The sequence below is a fragment of the Oryctolagus cuniculus genome, chromosome 5 (genome assembly GCF_964237555.1).
Source record: "Oryctolagus cuniculus chromosome 5, mOryCun1.1, whole genome shotgun sequence".
Lineage (NCBI taxonomy): Eukaryota > Metazoa > Chordata > Mammalia > Lagomorpha > Leporidae > Oryctolagus > Oryctolagus cuniculus.
The window spans coordinates 109,228,447-109,246,321 of NC_091436.1; the positions used below are offsets into that span (position 1 = coordinate 109,228,447).

The 17,875-nt window shown below is 40.2% G+C and overlaps 1 long non-coding RNA gene across 2 annotated transcripts; it reads left to right on the plus strand.

Moving 5' to 3' along the window:
* Positions 1–1,671: 1,671 nt before the first annotated feature.
* Positions 1,672–15,046, plus strand: LOC103349787 (uncharacterized). 2 transcript variants are annotated; one of them, XR_011388986.1, is made up of 4 exons: positions 1,672–2,422; positions 3,095–3,170; positions 4,444–4,504; positions 14,412–15,046. It is a non-coding gene; the product is annotated as an uncharacterized lncRNA (long non-coding RNA). The 2 variants fall into 2 exon arrangements; XR_011388985.1 differs by lacking the exon at positions 14,412–15,046 and adding an exon at positions 4,691–5,069 and having other exon boundaries at positions 1,677–2,422.
* The last annotated feature ends 2,829 nt before the right edge of the window (positions 15,047–17,875 follow it).

The window sequence follows — 17,875 nt, forward strand, 5'->3', positions numbered from 1 at the left end:
AATTTTCAGAAAACATGAGGGGTAGTAGAAAATGGATGGACACCACATCAGCCCTACCCAGGGATGGAAGGACAGTTTTGAGAAGACATTCTCCATGCAGGCAGTTTTATGAGTAGTGCACATGGTCATTCACTCATTTTAGAGAGAGAAATATACTTTGGGTTGCAAATACCTGGATTCTGGGGCAGGTGGGAGTGGGTTGGCTGGTTTGTTAGGGGTCTGGCAGGAGCAAACCCTAGGCATCCTTGGATGGGTTCTTACATCCTTCTTCCCTCACCCTTCTGTTCCTTCACTCCTGTTCCCTTAGGACTTAAGGGATACTAGTAAGAGAGTACCACATAAACTTCTTTTTTTGAAAAAGATTTACTTATTTATTTGAAAGAGTGACACAGAGAAAGAGAAGTAAAGACCGATACGCACACCCACACACCCACCCACACACACACACACACACACAGCTCTTCTGCTTGCTGGTTCATTCCCTAAATTGCTGCAACAGCCAGGTCTGGGGTAGGCTGCAACCATGAATCAGAAACTCCATCCAAGTCTCCCACAATAAGAATCAAGGACTAGTTACTTTTGCCATTTTCTGCTGCCTTCTCAGGTGCATTAACAGGAAGCTGGATCACAACCAGAGAAGCTGAGACTTGAACTGTTGTTCTGATATCGGATGTCAGCATTGAAGTGATGACTTAAACTGCTGTATTACAGTGCTGGCTCTTTACATGAACTTTTGTCTCAGGCTCTACTTTGAGGAACCAAATTCTATTTAGTTGTGGGCAAATAAAGCTCCCAAAGTTATGCAAGCATATGCTCTGCCCATGTGTGGATAAATGTCTAGTGATAACTCAAACTATCACACTGGGAAAAAAAAATGAAGAAAGACTTGGCCAGGAACTGGCATTGTGGCATGTTTAGCTACTGCTTACTGTGCCAGCATCTGACGCAGGTTCTGGTTCTGGTTCTACTCCTGGGCTGCTCTATTTCCAACCCAGCTCCCTGTTAATGCACTGGGAAAGCAGCAGAAAATCATCCATGTGTTTGGGCACCTGCCACCCACATGGGAGACCTGAATGGAGTTCCAGGTTGCTGGCTTTGGCCTGCTCCAGCCCTGGTGGTTGCCATTGTTACCATTTGGGAAGTAAACCAGTAGGTGGAAGAGCTCTCTTTCTCTCTGTAACTCTGCCCTTCAAATAAACAAATCCTTTTATTTATTTATTTATTTATTTATTTAAAAGAGTTGCAGAGAGAGAAGGAGAGGCAGAGAGAGAGAGAGAGAGAGAGAGAGAGAGGTCTTCCAAGGACTTGGGCCATCTTCTACTGCTATCCTGGGCCATAGTAGAGAGCTGGACAAGAAGTGGAGAAGCCGGGACTCGAACCGGCGCCCATATGGAATGACGGGAGCTTCAGGCCAGGGCGTTAATCCACTGCGCCACCGCGCCCGCCCCTCCTTTTTTTTTTTTTTTTTTTAAGAAAGACTAGTCCAGATTATTTCTGCTACCTTTCAAGTGTATAATTTCTCTGAAAACACTTCCACCAAGTTAGCCATTTTGGCACTGAGATGGAAACTTGTTTGTGAATAGATGGACAAAACTGTCTCATCAACAAAACAGGAAGTTAAGAAGCTGCCTTATGCTTTTTGACCTGAGAAAATCAACATGTAATCAAAAAAATTTTTTTAATTAAAGCTACCTTAAAGGTTGAATTTGCCTTTTTCTCAATTGCATCAACTTTGTCAAAAACCTAAGCAAAGAATTTAAATACCTTTTGAAAATATTTTTCCCACCCTGCTCCTCGATTAGTCTAAAGTTGTTTAACAATTGGTAATTGTCTGCCTTTGTTTAGCATTAAGGACTTCCAAAATACTACATATACTGTTTGAAATAAAGAATGGCATGATTCATTTACCAAGGAGTTATGGAAGAGCACATTAATATCATTCATTGCTCTAACTTTATGAGGGGTTATTGATAAGGCAGAGAAAGCAAGTTACCAGAGGAAACAAAGGAGTGGTAGGGAGTCAAGATGTGAAATGAGGTGTGCATTCTAGTACAGGACAAGAAAGGAAGGAAGGTGATGGCTGTGGTGGGGACTGGGCTGGCTGATGGTGTGGATGAGAAATGAAGCACAGCTGATCTCATTCTGGTGACATCATGTATACCTTCCACTGTGACTCAACAGACAGTGTGACAAACCACTTTCTCATATCAATTGGTTGTGTTGTCACTCAACAGTAGGGGAGAAATCTTTGTTAATGAACTATCTCAAGAATATCTCGGAGCTTTCTGCCATGTTGAACTGCAGTCAAATTCACTTAACCTTTCCTGAAGAGAAACTGAAGTTGTTAAGAATGATAAGGAAATTCCTGTGTTTTTAGAATGGCAGTAAAGGATTATTTTCATTCAACTGTGAATTAAAAAAGGTGAGATAATTTGTAGAACATGGTTTAGGATGGTATATTGGACATCTATAACTTGTGACTGCTAGATCTTGATTTTCTTTTCCTAACAGCACCACTTTTCTTTTAGAGAAATGCTATTATTTTGGGTTCTGCCTATTAGATATATACTCAGAGGCTCTGGAGATTTTTTTTTTTTTTTTTGACAGGCAGAGTGGACAGTGAGAGAGACAGACAGAGAGAAAGGTCTTCCTTTTTGCCGTTGGTTCACCCTCCAATGGCCACCGCGGCCGGCGCACCGTGCTGATCCAATGGCAGGAGCCAGGTGCTTCTCCTGGTCTCCCATGTGGGTGCAGGGCCCAAGGACTTGGGCCATCCTCCACTGCACTCCCAGGCCATAGCAGAGAGCTGGCCTGGAAGAGGGGCAACCGGGACAGAATCCGGCGCCCCGACTGGGACTAGAACCCGGTGTGCTGGCGCTGCAAGGTGGAGGATTAGCCTAGTGAGCCGCGGCGCCGGCCATCTGGAGATTCTTAACCAAAGTTTGCATATGTGATTGAAATTAGGCCACTCAGGCACTCCTTGGAATATATCTTACGTGGAGGATTAAAGAGAAGGAAAATGGTAGGAATTCATTTAATCCAAGGACAAGAGCCAGGACTTTTAACACCATCAGATCATTTTTATCATCTCCAGATCCTAGACAACTTGGAATATTCTGACTTGGCACCCTTCAAGGTCTGATTCTCCAGTCTTTCTTCTAGATAATGAGGTTTGCTGTCTTTCTGTGAGTTTTCTTAGCATAAATTAACTAGAGTTACTTCTGTTGTTTGTATCTATAGCATTCTGACTCAGTCCAGTGATGTATCTGACCAAAAGGAACTTGAAGGAATATTTACTTCACAGCTGTAAGATAAAGCTGTATGGGACCATAACTAGAAGGAATGCCATAGTTAATTATGTAAAAAAATGTTTTAAAAAGCCTTCAGAAAAAATTCCTCAATGATAAATACAACAATTTTATAGAAAGAAAAATAGGGACTAGAACAAATAGGTAATATTGAACAAAATCCAGGAAATATACTTTTAAGAACTGTGGCAAAATATGAAATAGATGACATAGAAGGTTTTTTTTTAATCTGATATTGATTGCTTCATTAGTTGATTGGCATTGACAGATTATAGATCTTAATTTAGCTGAGATTATATCCTGATTGTTAGTTCTCATTATTTAGACCTCACAGAAATGTTCTGGCTGTTTTATTGTGTACACAGAGATAAAATTCCAAAGTTATGGAACTTGCCTGAACTCCAATCTGTCCAGAAGTGGGATTCTATAATGAGTTTAGTCAGATAAAATTGTATAGGATCCAAATTTAAGGATTCTGGACTGTTTTCTTTTTGAAGGTCCAGAAACATTAACGATTTTTGTGTGGGAAGAATGTCTTGTTATGCAAAAACAAACAATGAAGGTCTAATTGCTTGTCACTTTCCTCTGTATTATTTTCCTGAAAAGTATTTTTGGAAAACTTAATACATTATATTACCTGGATTTATTATACACTTTTTCACAATGAAATGAAAGCTTATTTGTATCATGTATCACAGAATTAGTATTTGTATTTGTATTACAGAAATTTCATAAAACAGGATATAATGAGTCATTGAATATCATATATCAAAACTTTTATTACCGAAGCACTTGGAGAGTTAGCACCCTCACAGATAACCAGTTGGAATTACAAAAATATTGAATACAATCTGATGTGACAATCACAGTTAGATTTAGCTCTCTGCTTTTTATCAGAAGAACCAACCCTTCTCTAATAGCTAATAAACTCCTTCTCTGGGGAGAAGGTTCTGACGTCTTTCCTCTCATCTTTAGGGAATAAGTTTCCCTTTGTATTTAATAAGTCTGTGTGAATACAAATAAGCCAGTCTCCAAAAGACAATATATGTTTATTCTGATAAGTGGTAGTTCATATAGAATGCAAAACATGTATAGGAGTAAAACAGACATCTTGTGATTTGAATGTTGTTTTCAGCTCTTGTTTATGCTTCCTGCAGAACTGTGATCTCTCTACATTTTACTTGTGGAATATTCTGGTAAGTGATACATTAAGCCTGTGATATAGAGTGGGGTGAAATTATGTTTTTGCAAAAATTAAAAAAAAAGAAAATAAGAAAGGAAGGAGAAGGATTGTGGGAGAGTGAGGGGTTGGGAGAGAATTACCGTTATCTTAAAATTATACCTATGAAATACATGAATCTGTTTTAATCTCTTTTTTAAAGAAAGGCAAACTTATGGGGGAGAGAGATCTTTCATCCACTGATTCACTACCCAAATGGCAACAAAGACCTGGAGCTGGGCCAGACCGAAGCAAGGAGCCAGGAGCTTCATCCAGGTTAACCATGTGGGTGCAGGGGCCCAAGGTCTTAAGCCATCTTCTGTTCTTTCCCAGGCATGTTAGTAAAGAGCTGGATTGCAAGTGGGGAAACTAGTACTCAAACCAGCACCCATATGGCATCCCAGCATCACAGGCAGTGGCTTAACCCGTTATGCCACTTTATATTAATAAAAATTAAAAAAAATTACAATCAAGATGGTGCTCATTATAAAAATTAATCTGTTAACAATCTAATTCTCCAGTTAGCACTGAGATGTTAAAAAAAAAAACCCTAGAAAGCAAGATCCCCTTAAGAGAGATCTTGAAAACTATGATCATGACACTACCTTGCTCTATACATAAGGAATGCTTTTACCTGCAAATAATAGAAAGATCTAATAATTCCTTAAACACATAGTGCTTTGTTTTTCCTCATGTTACACAAAGTCTGGCAGCAAGTTTCCAGGCTATTCAATGACTCAATAAGTTAATAAAATATACACCTCATTTTTAGATTTTCCCAACTAGCCATACATAACATATTTGCTCATTGCTCCTATAGTTCCATGCATCACTTTTACACTGAAGGAAAGAGGAGGGATGGGTTGGTGACAATGAACTCTCCTCAATTATTTCCTTTTAAAAACAAGCAAAGGTTTTACAGAAGACTTCTGTCAGAATTAGGTTTATGTTCTCATTGGCCAGAACGTAGTCACACATCCACTCTAGACCAATCACTATTGGGAGGAAGTGTAGCATTACCATGATTGGTTAAAATCAACTGTTACTCATCTCTTAGTTCAAAGAAGGGAGGTCCCAAGGGAATTGACATTCCTTATATAAAGGTTTTTTATTTATTACCACAACATAGAATTAGAGAAGAGAGGAGGATATTGTTTTGCCTGACATGATAGCCTTCCCAAGATTTGCCCTATTGGTTCCCTTTCATTCTTTGGGTCTATTTAAATGTCATCTCTTCAGAGAGTATGTTCTTAGTCATGCAACCAGAGGGAGACCACTCTTCCAATTGTTTTTATACTCACAGAAAACTGTCCATAACCTTATTCTCAATGTAATTATGCATTTTTTGCTCATTTAGAAAAAAGTCGAGGTCAGTGCTGTGCCATAGTGGGTAAAGCCACCACCTTCAATGCTGGCATCCAATATGGGCATCAGTTCGAGTTCCAGCTGCTCCATTTCCAATACAGCTCTCTGTTATGGCCTGGGAAAGCAGTGGAAGATGACCCAAGTCCTTGTGCCCCTGTATCCACATGGAAGACTCAGAAGAAGCTCCTGGCTCTAGGCTTCTAATCAGTGCAGCTCTGGTGTTGCAGCCATCTTGGGAGTGAACCAGTGGATGGAAGACCTCTGCCTCTCTTACTCTACCACCTTTCAAATAAATAAATAAACAAATAAGTATTAAAAAAGTGTTCTCTTTGTCCCCTTTGCTCCAAGGTTGATGTCCTTTTGGGGAAAACACTTTAATTGGCCTGTAAATATGCAGAACAAAGTAAAAATCCTGTTCTATTTTTGAAGGACACAATTAATTAATAAGTTAACTGATTTACATAGTAATAGTATTGTCTTTCTTTGGGGCACAGTACAGATTAGTCATGGATAGGTAAAGATGATTTTTCTGCCCTCTCTGCATCCCAAGGATTTGGACTTAGCAGGAGAGAAATTACAAGGATACTACAAGAGATGGTTTAATCTGTAGAGTATGATGGAAGGCTAAGTGCTAAAGAGAGAGAAATAAACAGTAATGATAATGATAATAATGACAATATTTAAAACCTGCTATTGGGTGCATACTAGGTATGGGGCAGAAATCTAAGTAATGTGGTTTGGGTTGGTATTTGGCACAGTGGTTAAGATGATGACTGGGACACATGCATCCCATAACAGAGTGCCAGCGCTCAACTTCTGGCTCCACTTTCAACCCAGCTTCCTGCTAATGTGCATCCTGGGAAGTGGCCAATCATGGATCTAAGTACTTGGGTTTCCTGTCACCCATATGGGAGATGCAGATTGAGTTCCAATCTCTTAGCTTCATCTTGGCCCTGCTTCTGTCTCTCTGTTTTTCAAATTAAAAAAGAAAGAAAGAAAATAATTTTTTAAAAAAGTAATTCTTGGGGCCGGCGCTGTGGCATAGCAGGTAAAGCCACCGCCTGCAGTGCTGGCATCCCATATGGGTGCCAGTCGGAGTCCTGGCTGCTCCACATCTGACCCAGCTCTGCTAGGGCCTGGGAAAGCAGTGGAAGATGGCTCAAGTCTTTGGGCTCCTGCAACCACATGGGAGACCCCTAAGAAGCTCCTGGCTCCTGGCTTCTGATCAGCACAGCTCCGGCCTTTGCAGCCATTTGGGGAGTGAACCATCAAATGGAAGACTCTCTCTCTCTCTCTCTCTCTCTCTCTCTCTCTCTCTCTGTGTGTGTGTGTAACTCTGACTTTCAGGTAAATAAATACATCTTTTAAAAATTCCAATAAAAGTAATTCTTTTGAGAAAAAACTCATTAAGACTTCAAAGGTATTTTGGCATGGTAGGTGCCCTTTGAAACAGAGATTTTAAATGACCTGTCAGAGGTCACTCAGACATGAGGAGGAGGAGCCAGGATTTTCATTTATACTGTCCATGTCTTGATTATGCTCTTGATCACTGCCTCTTGTGGGCAGAGATAGCTCATCTATGAGAGCACAGTCTCTTTTACTCATTGTAATTCCTCTTTATATCCTCAAGTCTTTGGTAAATTTTGTTAAATGCTGTTGCTTGGCTTTAGCTGGGCATTGTTAAGTTGATAGAGGAGTCTCTGTTAATGCTTAAAAGGGAAATTTGGGCAAGCAGTACTGACCAGGAGAAGCTTATTAATCAGTGATCCCCAGGGATCTGGATCAGAACAGGTGTCTGAGAGGATGAGCAACAATCAGTGTGATAGTGTAGAATTGAGGAGCCTGCCTCATTCATAGAGAGACATACAAGAATGTGAAGAGGGGCACTCTCACAAAATTATGGAATTATAGAAACTTGAAGTATCCTTAATTTGCTAATGATAACTTGTAAATAAGAATCATAAGGATGTTAGGAGGTTAGAGAATTGGACATCTGGGTATGCTTCCTGGACTTAATGTAAATTGGACATAAAGACATAACCACGTTCCACCTTGCTGCTTATTCCAAACACTACCTTCCATTGTATCCTGTCCATCTCATGGCTACATGAAGAGGGGCTAAATCAGTCAGGTGGCACAGAGGCTAATGGTGTCAGGGCAGCGGAAGCTTATTAACAACTCAAAGGACATGATTTGACCTCTCATAGTTGGTGTACAGAAAGAAAATTTTGGAGGCTTTTGATGCACCTGAAGCAGGAGAGGAAAATCTTGTATTCAAACGCTATGAAAGGATGGGCTTGTTTCTTTATAACTCAAAAAATCCACTGTCAGGAAATAGAAAGGATTGAAAGGCCCTTAATGCCCCACCCACAGCTGCTGGATGGCTTTCAGAAATCTAAAGCTATTACGATAGCAATAACTAAGTTTTGAGTCACTAATATTTTCCAGGTGTGATTTATTTATCACTGTCTATGAATTAGGGATTAATTCTTCTCCCTATTTTATAGACTTGTGCACAGCAGTTCTTGCCTGAGTGACAGCTAACTAAACTCCACTTTGTTCTCTGTTCAGCTTTTATGCAATTTTCCAAGGTTTTGTTACAGTGAGAGGCAACATATGTCCACATATTAATGTGAAAATTATTGTGATTCAGATTTTTAAAGGAAAATTCTGTATATTGTGGATGCTATATTGGGCATGGTAGATAACCAGCTGAGCAAAGTAGAACTGACTTACTCTTGGATGTGGCAGGAATAATTGCAGAAACGATGTATATACAACGTAGGACTGCTCGACTTTTATGTATTTTAATTTAACTTTTTTTAAAAAAATTTTATTTGTTACACAAGTTCATATATTTGATAAATACAGATTTAGAACCATAGTGGTACTTCCCTGCCTACCCTCCCTCCCACCCATGCTCCAAACGCTCCTCCCCTCCCTCTCACATGCCCACTCAGTTTTTACAATGATCTATTTTCAGTATACTTAATGATCATATAGCTAACTCTACTCTTCACAAACCTAAGGATTCCTTGGCCATGTGAGGACAAGTTAAGGTCAGTTTTTGGAAGAGTGTGATGTGATTTCTTAGGTGAAATTATTGAATGGAAATGTTCATAATTAGCTAAGCAGAGCCTATAAAAAGCTAAGTGAATTATAAAACACACATTTAGAAATTGTGATAGAATAATGTGATGAGTGAGTTAATCACAGTTTTTATCACTTGTTAGTGAGTTTTCTTTTTTCTTTTTTTTTTACTATTTTTTTTTAACTTTTATTTAATGAATATAAATTTCCAAAGTACAGAATATGGATTACAATGGCTTTCCCCCCATAACATCCCTCCGACCCGCAACCCTCCCCTTATCCACTCCCTCTCCCCTTCCATTCACATCAAGATTCATTTTCGATTCTCTTTATATACAGAAGATCAGTTTAGTATACATTAAGTAAAGATTTCAACAGTTTGCTCCCACACAGAAACATAAAGTGAAAAATACTGTTTGAGTACTAGTTATAGCATTAAATCTCAATGTACAGCACACTAAGGACAAAGATCCTACATGAGGAGTAAGTGCACAGTGACTCCTGTTGTTGACTTAACAAATTGACACTCTTGTTTATGGCGTCAGTAATCACCCTAGGCTCTTGTCATGAGCTGCCAAGGCTATGGAAGCCCCCTGAGTTCACTGACTCTGATCATATTTAGACAAGGCCATGGTCAAAGTGGAAGTTCTCTCCTCCCTTCAGAGAAAGGTACCTCCTTCTTTGATGACCCATTCTTTCCACTGGGATCTCACTCGTGGAGATCTTTCATTTAGGTTTTTTTTTTCCCCCAGAGTGTCTTGGCTTTCCATGCCTGAAATACTCTCATGGGCATTTCAGCCGGATCCACATGCCTTAACCGCTGATTATGAGTTTTTTTTTTAAAGTATTTATTTATTTGAGAGACAGAGTTACAGAGAGGAGAGACAGAGAGAAAGGTCTTCCATCCACTGGTCCTCTCCCTAAATGGGCATAACAGCTGGAGCTGGGTCAATCCAAAGCCAGGAACCAGGAGCATACTCTGGGCCTCCCATGTGAGTATAGGTCCCAAGCACTTGGACCATCTTTCACTGTTTTCCCAGGCTATAAACAGAGAGCTGTATTGGAAGAGGAGCAGCTGGGACATGAACCTATATGAGATGGTGGTGCCTCAGGCAGAGGTCTAGCCTATTAGGCCACAGTTTCAACCCCTCATTTAATTGTTAAAAGAATAAAGGATGTGGTAAACTATGAAGATATTATATTTACTGTTAAATCTTTTTAAAGCATGTATTTTAGGTAGGAGCTAATAACAAATTAATAAATACTATGTAACTCGAGTATCAAGTGACCTTTGGTATACTGCTGCTCTTTCCTTGGCTTTCTGTACCTTTTTTGACTACCCTACAATCAAAAACCGCTTTTCACTGTTGAGAAGAGTTTCCCAGATTAATTGCTGTTTGCTTTCAATTCCCACCCACATGTACCCTTTTAAACTGGCTGTTATCTCAGAGCCAAGACAGAGGGAGAGGGAAGGGCCAGGTGAATACATTGCTCTACCTTTCTGTTTTCCAACCATCATGTCCACTGTTACTGATGGAGAATACATGGTTTGGGGATTTCAGTTTTGCACATTTCAGCACCAAATCTTAAATAAGTGCCTACAAGTTGCCAGACACCATAGGTAAAGACCAGAGAACAAGACGCTCTTTTCAAAGAGCTTATGCTGCAATGGGAGCAAATCATCCTGGTTTGAACAGTACACATTATATACATGTATTGAAATGTCACCCTGTACCTTATAAATATGTGTGATTGTCGTGAATCAAAAATATTCTTTTAAAATGTTTAAGGAGATGAGAATGCTAACAAACCTGATTGGTCTTCACACAGTGCATACCTACATTAGATTATCATACTGTACCCCATAAATATGCACAGTTAAAATAACAATTAAAAAGAAAAAGGAAAAATGGTAAATAAAATGTACTTGTATGCAGAAATTGGAAAATCTTCAAGCTAAAATGCATTTATATTTTAATTTCATTTCTCCAAGAACATTTTGAAGTATCTGTGTAGAGATAAGGCATGGAAGGAGATGAGATTCCTGCTGCAAAAGATAATAGAGATGAAATAAAGAGTGATGGGGGGAGGATTTCAAGTTGTGTTTTAAGGTAGACGTGACGGGGCTGGCGCTGTGGAGCAGTGGGTTAACACCCTGGCCTGAAGCACCAGCATCCCATATGGGCTGCTCCTCTTCTGATCCAGCTCTCTGATATGGCCTGGGATAGCAGTGGAAGATGGCCCAAGTCCTTGGGCCCCTGTACCCTCATGGCAGACCCGGAAGAATTTCTTAGCTTCCTATCGGTGCCGCTCTGGCCGTTGCAGACAATTGGGGAGTGAACCATCGGATGAAAGACCTCTCTCTCTCTCTCTCTCTCTGTAACTCTGTCTTTCAAATAAATCAAATCAAATAAAAAAAAATATAGACATGGCTACACTGACCAGTTTCCTTTAAATTGCTGTTTACCTGATAAGAAGGGACCAGAAAACAGGCTTTGACCTTCTTGTGCACCTTATTAGGTGAGGGACCTCTGTGAAGTCCTTGAAACTCAGTCTCAGTTTTGCCCTCTCCAAATCAAGAAACTTAACTTTATAGAACTGAGAAGAAAACGAAGTAATTTGTCAGGTAACTTTGTATATGGGAAGAAAGCTATGTTTCTAAATCAGGTATTGCCAGGGGATTCCAATTCAATCCCATCAAGGTGACATGCACCAATGCCATCTCACTAGTCCAAGTGATCAATTTCAGTTCACAATTGATCATAATGAAAGGACTAAGAGTCAAAGGGATCACATAAACAAGTCTAGTGCCTGCTAATACTAACCGATAGAATAAATAAAGGGGAGAGCGATCCAACATGGGAAGCAAGATACACAGCAGACTCATAGAATGGCAGATGTCCTAAACAGCACTCTGGCCTCAGAATCAGCTCTAAAGGCATTTGGATCTGGCTGAAAAGCCCATGAGAGTATTTCAGGCATGGAAAGCCAAGACACTCTGGAAAAAAAAAAAAACCAACAAAAACAAACAAACAAACAAAAAAACCTAAATGAAAGATCTCTGTGAGTGAGATCCCAGTGGAAAGAACAGGTCTTCAAAGAAGGAGGTACCTTTCTCCAAAGGGAGGAGAGAACTTCCATTTTGACTATGACCTTGTCTAAATAAGATAAGAGTCGGAGAACTCAAAAGGCTTCCATAACCCTGGAAACTCATGACTGGAGCATAGGGAGATTACTGATGCCATAAACAGGAGTGTCAATTTGTAAAGTCAACAACAGGAGTCACTGTGCACTTACTCCTCATGTAGGATCTCTGTCCTTAATGTGCTGTACATTGAGATTTAATGCTATAACGAGTACTCAAACAGTATTTTTCACTTTGTGTTTCTATGTGGGTGCAAACTGTTGAAATCTTTACTTAATGTATACTAAACTGATCTTCTGTATATAAAGAAATTTGAAAATGAATCTTGATATGAATGGAAGGGGAGAGAGAGAGGGAAAGGGGAGGGTTGCGGGGGGGAGGGAAGTCATTGGGGAGGGGGGGAAAGCCAATGTAATCCATAAGCTGTATTTTGGAAATCTATATTCATTAAATAAAAGTTAAAAAAAAATAAATCAGGTATTGCACTTAGGATTCATGTCAGCTATCTCATAAAATTTCCATAAAATATAAAGGGCTGTTGTTGTTTTCATTATTATCAAGCTTCCCCCCTGAGGTTACTCTTTGCTTGTCCTCTTTTCCTTTTTTTGGACAGGCAGAGTTAGACAGAGAGAGAGAGATAGATAGATAGAGAGAGAGAGAGAGAGAGAGAAGGGTCTTCCTTTTTCCGTTGGTTCACCCCCCTAAATGGCTGCTACAGCCGGTGCTGCGCTGATCCGAAGCCAGGAGCCAGGTACTTCCTCCTGGTCTCCCATGCGGGTGCAGGGCCCAAGCACTTGGGCCATCCTCCACTGCCTTCCTGGGCCACAGCAGAGAGCTGGACTGGAAGAGGAGCAACCGGGACAGAATCCGGCGCCCCAACCGGGGTGCCGGCACTGCAGGCAGAGGATTAGCCAAGTGAGCCACAGTGCCGGCCATTGTCCCCTTTTCCTAAAATGACTCCAGAGTGGCCACTCAAGCAGAATGGAAAAATAGCACAACTATTCATTTTTCCTTGATGCATTTCCTATTGCAACCTTTTGTCAGCGTTAGACAATTCCATCATGTTCTACGATTCTATCTGAGGATTTTTGTTGTAACTTTACTCTTAACATCCTCTTGGATGCTCAGACTACTCTTGTATCCTATGCATGGAAATGCACAGAAAAAAAACTGCATGAGTTACTGACACAACCACTCCCTGGCAGGATGATGCTAAGCTATGTACCTTTCTGTTTCGTCTATGTACTTAAAAACGTTTGTGGAAGAATGGAAATTAAAAGATAAATTTACTTTGGTGCAAAAAATGTTGGAAATCCAGGCATAGTTTTTCCTGTAAAATACATTTTTTATGAACATTTTGGAGACCCCCTCCTATCATATAGAGGCAATAATATTGTCAATCTCACAGGATGCTTGTTGTAAAGAGTAAATGGTTCACTACTTCTAAAGCATTGCAAAGAACAAGAACTCCACATATGTTGCCTATCTTACTACCTGTTTCCTGGATCTATTCCTTCTTCCTCAACTGTCTTCTTAAAATGTTTTTATTTTTTTATTTCATCAAGAGGCAGAGAGAAACAGACACACAGAACTCCCATTTGCTGGTTTACTTTCCAAATGTATGCAACAGCCAGAGCTGGGCCAGGGTTAATGCCAGGAGCTGAGCATTCAGTTCAGATTTCTCACATGGATGGCGTGAGTCCAATTATTCAAGCATCCCCACTGTCTCCCAGGGTCTGCATTAGCAGGAGCTTGAGCTGGGTGTTGTATCCAGGTACTGTATGGGATGCCAATGTCTTAATCACTAACCTAATTATCTTCTCCCTTTATGTATGTTATCCAGACTGTTACAACCTCACTTAAACTATTGCCACTCCCTTACATATAGCCATCCCACATAGCTGTAGAAACCTTGTCTTAATTACCTATAAGTACTTCATTCATTCACTCCAGAAATACTTATAAAGCACTTTCTTTTGTATTTGTCATTGTAGTACCTGCTATGGCAAATTCTCCAAAAAGGAAATCTAGTCTCTGCCGTGAGGTCAGAATCTAGCTGAAGAAAGGATCTGTATACATGAAAAATGCTAAATAAGAGTTTGACTTAAACAGCCACATAAATTAATACCTGGGAAGTCATAAAACTACCTGTTGAGAATCCAATTTGCAAACATTCATGGGTTCCTTTACTGCCTTAATCACTTATATGCATGTTTTTAGGCTTATGCAGTATTTATCCAGTTTTCCCTTTGTTTCTTACACTAATCCCCTCATTCGATTGCAGTACTGTGAGAAGAGGGAACAGATCCACTGTGGAGTGTTAGTGCTTGGGCTCTGGGACAGAAGAAAACCTGCTCTGTGCTTGCTAACTGTTGGAGAAACTTGCCCAGCTTCCCTAAGCCTCATTTCCTCATTTATAAAATGAGGGCAAAACAGTACTTTTCTGGGTTAATGTGGGATTGAGTGATATAATCTATGTAAACCCATAATGCAAGGCCTGTTGCTTGCCAGTGCTCAATGAGCATAAACTATATTCATATTTGTGTGTTACAGAGCTTGTGGTATGTGAAAAATCTAGGAAGCATGGGCTATTTACTTTTGGTACTTTGTAAATGGCAGAAAGTGAAATAGCTTTATTATTATGTAAGCTAATAGACAATGAAAACTCTACCATCACCCTCAAAAGCATAAAATGCATGGTATTTTAATATTTACTAAAACAAGAGATTGAAACAAATACAGACAAGAATTGTTAACATTGAAACCAGTATCCAATGTCCTTTAGTAAGTATCTTGTTTCAGAACATTGTTCTATTGATATTATCTAAGTTTATGGAATGTCAAGTGTTGTTTTTCTGACTTTAAATAAAAATCTTAGAATCTGCATAGTTTAGAAAGGCAGAAGAGATAAGGCAAAACTTTGCCTATATGTACCTATTTTAATTTAATTTAATTTTTAAAAATATTTTATTCATTTGAAAGGCACAGTTACTGTGAGAGAGGGAGAGACACGGAGATCTTCCATCCTCTGTTCACTCTTCAAATGGCCACAATGGCTGGGGCTGGGCCAGGCTGAAGCCAGGAGCCAAGAGCTTCCTCCAGGTCTCCCATGTGGGCACAGGGAACCAAGGATGTGGGCCATTCTCCACTGTTTTCCCAGGCATATTAGCAGAGAGCTGGATTAGAACTGGAGCAGCCAGGACTTGAATTGGTGCCCATATGGGATGCTGGCACTCCAGGCAGCCGCTTAACCTGCTATACCACAATCTGGCCTCCTATACCTATTTTTCAGAAGTAGAGCAGAGTGATTTAAAAATTTTCAAATGCTCTTTCTCCTTAGCAATTTGTTCATGGGCCTTTCAAAATGGTGATATGTTAATTTTCAAAGAATTTTAAACATAGATCTATAATCAAAATCAGAAATTTGAACCAGAGAGTCATGAAGACGCATTTTGTCAACATGGTTCACTACTTCTCTGACTGTGGTATCCCTTCTTTCATTGTGTGTGTGTGTGTGTGTGTGTGTGTCTGCTTACCCTCTACATATTTTATATTAAATAGTGAATATATAGAGCTTATAATGATACATAACTCAAGCGGTTGCTATGGGATAAATATGGGGATCCAAGGAGTCATGGACATGATTCCTTCTCTGTCTCCCTGTTCCAAGGACACCTGAAGTATAATGACTCACCTTTTCTATTGCTGGGAGTTAAATGTCTCTGAAAAGCAATTTTATTTTTAAAAAGTCATGGTTTATAAAACTTTAGAAACTGATTCCAAGGGACACTTGAAAATGAATAATCAAAAAACTGTTATTTGAACTAGAAATAGAAATTATGTATGGGACTCAAGCATGTCCAGCCATGAGACTCATGATTTTGTTTTACAATAACAAGTAACAGGAAGAGATGGCTGAAGAGCCCCCACACTCATTGTAAGGCAAGGTTGAGAAGAGCCTCCTCCCTTCTGTTTTCCCTGGCAAGACAGATCTGAGACAGAGTGTGCACAATGATGAAGAGTTGCAGAGGTTGGCCTAACAGCTTCTGTACCTGGTGAAATAATAGAAACCAAAGGATTACAATGAAAACCTGGAGAGTTCTGCAGAGTTGCCAATCCCAAACTACTAGAGTTGAATTAAAACAAATCATGTATGTATGTATGCATTATTTTTTTTAAGATTTATTTTATTTGGGACTAGCACTATGCCAAAGTTGCTGCTTGCAATGCTGGCATCCCATTTGGGGGCTGGTTCAAGTTCTGGCTCCACTTCTGATCCAGTTCCCTATTAGTGCACTGGGAAAGTATAGGAAGATGGTCCAAGTCCTTGGTCCCCTACAACCAAGTGGGAGACCCAAAAGAAGCTCCTGGCTCCTGGCTTTGGATCAGCCCAGCTCCTGCCATTGTGGCCATTTGGGAAGTGAACCAGTGGATGAATGATCTCTCTCTCTCTCTCTCTCTCTCTGTGCCTTTCAAATAAATAAATAAAGATAGAAAAGAGAGAGAGAAGTCTTCCATCCACTGGCTCAATTCCCAAATGACTATAATGGCGAATGCTGGGTCAGGCTGAAGCCAGGAGCCAGAAGCTTCATCCAGATCTGCCACATGGTGCAGAGGCTGAAACACTCAGGCCATCGTCCAGTGCTTTCCCAGGTGCATTAGCAGGGATCTGGATTGGAAGTAGAGCAGCAGAGACTAGAACCAGTGCCCATATGGTATGCCAGCACTGCAGGCAGTGATTTAACCCACTTTGCCACAGTGCTGGGCCCAAGAGATTTATTTATTTATCTGAAAGGCAGAATTAGAGAGAAAGAGAGAGAGAGAGAGAGAGAGAGAGAGAGAGAGAGAGAGAAATAGATTTTTCCATCTGCCAGCCCACTCCTCAAAAGGCTGCAATGGCTAGATCTGCATCAGGCCAAAGCCAAGAGGCAAGAGCTCCATCCAGGTCTCCCATGTTGATGGAAGGGGCCCAGAATTTTGGGCCATCATCTGCTGCTTCCCCAGGCACATTTGCAGGGAGGTAGGTTGGAGGTGGAGCAACCAGGACCTGAACCGATGCCCATATGGGATGTTGGTGTTGCAGGCAGTGGCTTAACCCACTGCACCACAGTGCCAGCCCCTAGGATTGAAATTTAAATGATTTTTTTCGGTTACCCAAACTGAAGAGTCAGGGAAAAGAGGATGAAAAGGGTTTTGTATCCTACAAACTGAGTCACACTGCTGATTACATTTTATTATTGCTTTCTACACTTTTGCATTTCCTTGCTTCTCTGTAGTTTTATAATGAAAGCATTTTTTTCACTTTATTTTAAACCCAGAGGGGGTTTCTGTGACCTCACTCTCCTAACAGAGTAATTTTTGTTGAAGCAACTAAGCAAAGCAGACATTCAGGGAAAATAATTTGATGACAGAACACACCAAATTTCTCATTAGATCTAGAAAGGTTGAGGAAGCAGTATAGGATGAGGAACGAGAGGGTCACAAAACATTGGAGCAATGTTAATAAAGAGCAACAAGGGTAAACACTGTATATGCAATTCAAACCAGACTATTCTGTGAACTGTGAAGTTCAAAGCCAAATCAGCACTTCAAGCAAAAATGACACATCTTTCTTGGCTTTATGAGACAGAATTCTGAGGGCTATAGAATTTAAAATATCTTGAAAAGTGCAAACATTTCTCAGAAGTACACAGCCTGAAGTATGATATTAAGATTGTATTTAGAGGTAAAACCCAAGCCATTACACCT